This window comes from Ochotona curzoniae, unplaced genomic scaffold (genome assembly GCF_017591425.1).
Source record: "Ochotona curzoniae isolate NIBS_2020 unplaced genomic scaffold, NIBS_Ocur_1.0 contig_1, whole genome shotgun sequence".
Classification (NCBI taxonomy): domain Eukaryota; kingdom Metazoa; phylum Chordata; class Mammalia; order Lagomorpha; family Ochotonidae; genus Ochotona; species Ochotona curzoniae.
Window position 1 is genome coordinate 16,337,455 of NW_024464918.1, and position 8,170 is coordinate 16,345,624.

Consider the following 8,170-nt stretch of genomic DNA (forward strand, 5'->3'; position numbering starts at 1 on the left):
CACAGTGATATGAGAAAGCAAAGAGTCAGTCTATGTTCAAATGCTAGCTCTGGTAAATAATTGACATGTTCCTGACACGTAACTCAATCTCTTCATCTTAGTCTTCACCATCTAGATAGTGGAGACAATGACTCTTCATGCATTTCTTATGAGGATTCAAAGAAGCAACAAGGCCAAATCTTTGGCACAAACTGGTTACGTGCTAAGTGCCCAGTGTTACTGTAATGATAATGATGACAGTCTTTTTCTTCTTCCTCTTTGCCTTTGCTATCTTTAGAACATGTAGAGTATGCTGAAAAAGTAAAAAATGGAGACTACAAAGTAAAGATTTCCTGCTCTCTACAAGATCTTAATTCACTTTAATCACTCTTCAAGACATGTTTCCTTTGCTGAGGACACACAGAATGCCAGCTTGGATCCCTTACGTAAGTGTAGAAGTCGTTATTCCACAAGGAACAGAAGCAGCACTCCCACACTGTAACCCTCCCCAGCTCAACCAACACTGCAGATGCTAGGCCTGTCAGAAACACCTGCTTGATCCATCCCTGGAGGTCTTTCAACCCGAAGTTAATCTGATGCTTCTGGGGGAGAAGGCAAGGAGGAATAAGGTGGAGATGGCAGCATATAATGCCATCACCAGAATTAAACCCTGTTTTAAACTTGGAATCTCATAAAGGCTGTAACCTCTTGAGAAATAACTTGTAAAAATACATTATTCCCAAATGGCAGAAAGGACATTTAAGTTTTAGCAAAGCAAAATGTATTCGTCAGTATTGGCGATCATGATAGGCAAGAAAACAACTTGCTTGCCAGTCTCCCTATTATAGGGACTGTCTGCTTGCCACACTCATCTTGACCCTTTTTGGATGTGATTATGTGACCTTTATGTTTTAGGTATTTTTATTTGCAAGATAAGTCAGTAAAACAAAATTGGTATTGACTGGGTGGAGGATGGGGAAGACACTAAAATGAAAGGTCCTCTTAACTATCAGTTCAGAAAGTTAGACAAACATTGAAAATGCCCAAGTGACAGCTACTAAATGAGAATGATACCAGTTTCAAGAGAGTCATGACATAGGGCTTCTCTTGCATGTTATCGAGCATACTCATAGCTGGAGATCATCTTGTTGGTTGTCACAGTCCCCAGATTACCCACCCCTATTCCCTTCACCACCATGTTCTAGTAATAAGCCCTAATATTCTAAGCACAGAATGGAATTGACTCCTAATCAAACCAACATTGAAGCTGATGCCATGGTATGTAGACTAACCTTCTACCTGCGGGCCTGCATCCCATATGGGCATGAGTTTGAGTGCTGCCAACTCCATTTCTGATCCAGCTCCCTGCTAAAGGTCTAGAAAGGCAGAGAAGGAGAATTGAACCACTGCAACCACAGCGAAGACCAGGAAAAAGTTCTTGACTCCCAACCTCGGATTGGCCTAATTCCAACCACTGTGACCATTTCGGGAGTGAACCAACAGATGAAAGATCTCTCCTTCTGTGTCATCTTCTCTCCCTTTGTAATTCTGCCTTTCAAACAAAAATTGAATGAATTGTTTAAAAAAATACTGACCACATATAGCTCGTCTATGATTAGATTTACAAACCCAGTCAGACAGGATGTTTTCCAAATGTATTCCGACGGGGTTCATTGAAAAGAATACAATTTCCTCTCAGTCTACAAGGCCTGAGGACATGTCTCTGGAAAGGCATGGGATGACATTTTTCAGTATGGGATTATGAGAAATGAAGCTGATTCCTGGGAGAGAACTCTAGATCCTGCGAATCTAAGTGCCTGGGCTACAGCTGTTTGACACATTAAGGTATCAGGTTTTCCTCAATCCAAAGAATGTGGGTACTTTTTATGTTCTTTATTATATCAAACTATATGAATCCTAATAGAATTTTATCACAAAATAGACCAAATGTTAGCCTGACTGCACATGGGAAATAATGAATGTCTCTTCTTTAAAACGTCTCTGACTCAAAAACAATGTCATTGATAATAGCAGCAACAGTTTCTGCTGGCAATGCCAACATCCATTTTAAAGTGCCAGTTCAAGTCCCAATTGCTCTGTTTCTGATTGAGCTTCCTCTGAATGCACCTGTAAGACAGCAGAAGATGGCCCAAGTACTTGTGTCCCTGCCACCAATGTGGGAAACAATGCAGCTTCCAGCTTTGGGCTGTTCCAACTTCAGCTGCTGCACTTACCTGGAAAGTGAACCAGTAAACGGGTTCATTCATTCATTATTCGTGTGTGTGTGTGTGTGTGTGTGTGTGTGTGTGTGTGTGTGTGTGTGAATCATTCAGGCACTCATTCACTCTTTCTTACAAGAAATAATTTTTAACTTAATTTGTAATAAATTTGATGAAAGAGAAAATGATACACTGAAAAACTGCAAAATTTTGCTAAAAGTAATTAAAAGCAACAAAAATGGAGATGCACACCCTGTTTACACATATGAACATTCAATAATAAACACATTAACTCTTCTGAGATACAGAAATATAACAAAATCCTTTAAAAAAAAACACCTCACAATATTTTTTGGAGAAAATGAAAAACTTACTGCAAAGTGCACACAGAGACACAAAGGATCTAGAATACCAAACAATTTGGAAAAATAAAAACAAATTTGAAAGTATGCCTTGCCCAATCTCAAGATACACAAAGCTATATGATTTCTCAATCTCACTGCTTGACATTTCAGATTGAAGAATTCTGTGAGGTTGGGGGATTGTCCCTTGGAATATTTATCACCTCTCCTGATCTTTAATTATTAGATACAATTATTGACTATTCTGTAGTTGTCATAACCAAAAGTGTATCCAAAGTCATTTGTCCCCTGAGGAACAAAATATTATCCTGAGCCACTGAGCCATATTAATCAGTAAAGTGAGATACTGGCATAGAAATACACAGGTTAATAAAATACAAATAGTAAGTCAAGATGTAAACCTACACATTAATAATCAATTTTTTAGAACTAAAGGCTTTTATTTTCCTCCACTTGTAGGCAATTGCATAGGTTGCCTTATACCCAGGCAAGTTTTACACCGCTGGAAGAAAAGCAACTGATAGCTGGCAGGCATTCTGGGCCTAGTTAATGCCCAGTGTGTGTTAACTGTAACAGTGGGCCTATATAGTAGCCTATTTTTCACCTATTTTAAGACATGTTGGGAGGGCATGGAAGATCAGATGAAGACACTCCACCCGAGTGCCCAGGCAGCGGGGGCTGAATATTGCCTTGGGATGGGGGTGTGGGGATATATAGAATGGGAACAGCAGCTGACAGCATGCTTGAAAGGTTGGTGCCAGGAAATTTGGTGTCTGACTTGGTTTGGTAAGGGTTCAACTCCCAGCCGGTAGATAGTCATCTTCTGACTAAACCCTCCCATAGCAAAAAGGAATCACCTTACAGTCTCCTATAGAAGGGCATTATTCCATTCATAAGGCTTCTGCCCTCATGACCTAATAACCTACCCAAAGCTCCACTTCCCAACATCATCAGACTGGGTTTAGGATTCCAACATGTGAGTTTCCAGAAGACACAGATATCAGACTACACTGTGGTGCTAGATACCAACTGTATGTATTTCCTGTGTTGAGTACTCAAGATACAAGGTGAAGTAAGATCATTCTAACCCTTCAATGAGCTAATAACACTGCTCAGAACCCTGGAACATACCAAACAAAGCAGATCAACAGGCATGTGGTGTGGCGGTAAAGATGTTGCTTAGGATAGCTATATCTCAAAATGGAGTGCCTGCGTTAGAGCCTCAGTACTGTTCTGATTTCCAATTTCCTGCTGACATACACCTCCAAGAGATGGGACCCTGGGAGATGTGCAATGTGTTCCTAGGCTCCTTTCTTTGGCCCACTACATACAGTCTTGGCTATGATCAATATTTGGAGAGTGAATCAGAGAATGGAAGATCTATGTCTCTGTGTCACCCCCTTTCTATTTTTCTGCCTTTCAAATAAATAAATGCAACTTTTAAAATATGTAAGAGAAAATATCTTTCATAAAACCTCTGGAGTTCAGAGATGAGGAAAATAACCATGAACTTGAATGCGTGAAAACATTCCATTGTCTACAAACTTAAAAAGCTTATTTCTGCCAGCAAACATAGATTTTGGAAGTAAACTTAAAAAAACAAAAAGTTTAAATATTTAAAAAAAAACCCTGAGGAGCCAACCTGACTCCCCATTTTACAGAGCAAGAAAGGCAAGTGCCTGAAGGAAAGAGCCCTGGCCCAAGTCATGCTGCAAACTCAGGGCTAGGAATCAGTTTGAAGTTTGTCAGTGTGGAGCCTTCTGAAATCCGAGGCTTCTCTATCTTTGTGGGAGTAGACAACCTGCTACTTACTGACAACTTACTGTAGGGTAACCTCTGTCTCAACTCCTGTCAGTTTGAAGATCATATTACATCCTGTTTTCTCCATTTTTGTCATTAGTTAATTTCCTAAATTGACCTGAATTCAACATCTTTATTGTAGTCATTAATTTTGAAGCGCTCAATTGGCAGTGCATTCAAAGATATCATTTTTCTCAGGCTAGTAGCAACTCTACAAACCGTTTGTCTCTTAAGCAAGGTCAGGAATAGGAAGAGCAATTTCCCACACATCCCCCCATTTTTTTCCCTCGATAATGACCATGTTTACTTTGGTGAAGATCAGCTCTGGGCAGAAGTGTCTAGCCCTTTAGGACCCGAGGTTCCAATCACTGCCTGCCTGGAGAGGATCACAGACTTGAAACAGAATTCCTAGTGCCGAATTAGCATGTCTGCTCCAGGAGGAAAAGGGGACCTGATCTCTGGGTGAACTTGAAACTTTTTCTGATGTTGAAAACACTGTTAGTTCTAAATTTTTAAGAGCCCTCTCAGCTTACTTCCACAGTTTAGCTTTAGAGGATAAACATGTTAACATCTACCACTTTGCTGGGCACCTAACTCGTGAGGAAATCAAAAACATGAAGTCGACTGGTTCTCAAGGGTCTTCAATCTCACTTTGCATTTGTTGGGATCTGTTTTAGAGAATCAGGCCATCCAGCCTTGCATTTGAATTTCATTTTCTATCCTTCCTGACAAATCACAGGACATTTTCGATTTTCCCCCCACACTTTAACAGCCCCTTGGCTCTCTGGGTTCTGTCACCAGCTGGATTATGGCCCACTAGTAGTGGTGGATTCCAAAGAGACAGAAGGCTGATTTCAATCCATTTGTTATTTCAATGACAACAAATCACCCCATAAACCTTGTTAAAAATCTCATTTAATCTAGAAAAGAAACATCAAGACACTTAAGCAGGGATGTGGAAATATCAGCACCCATTAAAGCAGAAATATCTGAGCAGAAGGACATCTAAAACGGAAGTCCTGGAAAACAGATGATCATAGCAGAATCAACCAGGGCAATCCATTTGACTAATTAGCATTAGCCACCATACTGTTAAGCCCTACTACATTAGAACACAAACTTTTGCTTTGTTGTTCTTCAAACTCTGGGTTTCAAATAAAGTTTTTTTAAATGAACACAGAGTAAATAAGATAAATGTAGTAAAGAACAGCAAGAGCAGGCCTTTTGCTTAGTGGTTATAATTGCTGTTAGGACAAACATGTCCTTTCTCAGGAGAGTACCTGGGCTCAAGACGCAGTTCTGGCTCCTGAATCCAGCTTCTTGCTCATGGAGAATCTGGCAGATAGTAAAGTAATTGGGTTTCTGTCACATATTGAGGAGATCTGGGCTCTCGTCTTTGGTCATCTAATCACTGCCATTAGGAATATTTAGGGAGAGAACCAGTCAATGAGAATGCTCTCCTTCTCCCTAGTAAATGGAAACTCATTTTTAAAAGGTAAGTTTATACAGAATGGGAGAAAATCTTTGTACACTGTACAACAGATAGGGAAGTAATATACAAGATTTACAAAGAGCTCCAGTAATGCAACAGCAAAACAAGTTAACCAGTAAAGAAATAGCAAAGGAAATGAGCAGACATTTTTGAAAGAACAAACTCAAATGTCTAAAAGACATGAAAAATGCTCAGGTTCCTAACAATAAGGGAAATACAAATAAAAATCACATTGAAGTTTCATTTAACTCCAGTAAGAATGGCCTATTTACAAAATTTTCTAATAACACCTGCTGGTCAGGATGTGGGGGAAAGGTACCTTCCCTACTCCCTACTACCCTATAACGAGATTATAGACTTGTGCAGCCACTACAGAAATCACTATGGAGAGTTCTCAGACAACTGAAAAGTCATCTACCATATGACCCAGCTATCCAACCCCTGGGAATATTTCTAAAAGAAATAAAACCTACATAGAAGAAAGCAACCTACATCCTTATATTCATAGCAGCACAGTCCACAAAAGCAAAGACACAAAAACAACCTAGAAACCCAATGAAAGAGGACTGGATAAAGAAAGAATAATACATCTACTCTACGGAATATGGCTCAGCCATTAAAAACAATGAAATTGTACCATTTGCAATAAAGTGGTCACAAATGGGGATCATTTATGCTCAGTGAAATAAGACAATCCCAAATGCACAAATATCGCATATTCTCCGAAATAAGGCAACTTTCATGCAAAATACAAAACAAGAAGATAAATAGGCAAACAAGTCTACACCTATACTCTCATAAATGAGTGGTGTAATGGTGACTCAAGTATTGGGAAACAAAGCAGAATGACAGTACGCATCTCTACTCTGAAATAAAAGACACTCCCCCTCTCTCCCCAATGAAACTGTTAAATACGCCTTCACAGCAAGATACTAGATTCTATAACATTATCTATACCTAAAATGTCATGACACAGGTGAACAGTAGAATGTTGGAACTGTGACTGTGGTTGAAACACTATTACTGTAAATTCAGGGGGAAAAAGAGGGAGGAAGAAGAGGGAAGAAGCATGGAGGGAATGGAGGAAACCCTATACTTTCAAAACTATGTGATGGAAAATGGTAATACTACTAGTAAAAGGTAAGTTTATTTAAAAATAAAAGGAATAGCAGCTTGTATAAGATCTTATCTATTAATAATTTTCCTCACTTCACAGTTATACAAATTGAAGTTCAAAGTGAGGAAGTAAACACTGCTTCCCTCTAACAATGTTTTCAAATGGCCTTAATGTCATCTGAAATACAACTTGCCAATTGTCATTGTAGTCATCACCATTGTTACTTATGACATCAAATTTCACTATCACACATCTGCAGAGATGGATCCACCTTTAAAACCCCTCTACCCTAGTCTTCTTTCCTCATCTGCTCCCCTCATTCTCTCACAGACACACTTCACAAGCATAAGTGTTTGTCACTTGGATAAACTAGTTCACTCCCCAGCCTAGGCCTCTGCCTCCTCTTTCATAGGATGATGAAGCGCAACTGGATGAAATCTGCAGTCCCAACCATCTCTGCTGTTAAAAGGATTCTAGAATTTAGACCACTGACCAGCTTTCCAGGCCATTTACCTGGATTCCTGGCTAAGAGGAAAGGCGTTCAGTGATACTCAGCCCTACTGATGGAGTCTTTTTGGAACTGGGAGAAGAATGAAGCTCTACCCTCAGCTCACCACAGATCACTTTCCACAAGGTACTCTAAATACCCCAAACTTCCATGGTTTGATAAAGCCTGAATTTGCTGCAAGACCCTAGATCTCTCAAGCCCCCTCCCCTGCCTACCATCGATCTTTTCAATGTCCCCAGACCTGCCCAACACTACAGTAGCCACTGGTCTCTTAACAGCAACCACAGTTGCAGGGAAACATGAGATTTTGCTGAAGAAGCCCACAGAAGTCAAAATAGAGTACTTCCACATTCAAAGTGACTTGCTTTTGATAAACGAATGTCACCAAAGGAGAGAAAATGGTGGGAATGAAATCCAGTGCATTCAAGTCTGTAAGACAGTGTCTAAAGCTGTACTTACGTTTACTGATTTTTCAAATACGTAAACAGAGTTTCTTAGCTGCCTGGCATAATTTTAAGAGCATCATCTGGGTTAGTTTATTACATCATTGTTACAACTTGAAGAAAGACAGTTTATCACAGTTATTTCACCTTGAGGAGACTGAAGTACAAGCTTACTAGGTAGTTTTCCTGGCTGCTTCAACCAACATTTAATCTTCTAGCCACATAGCAAAGATACCACTAGGGATACCCA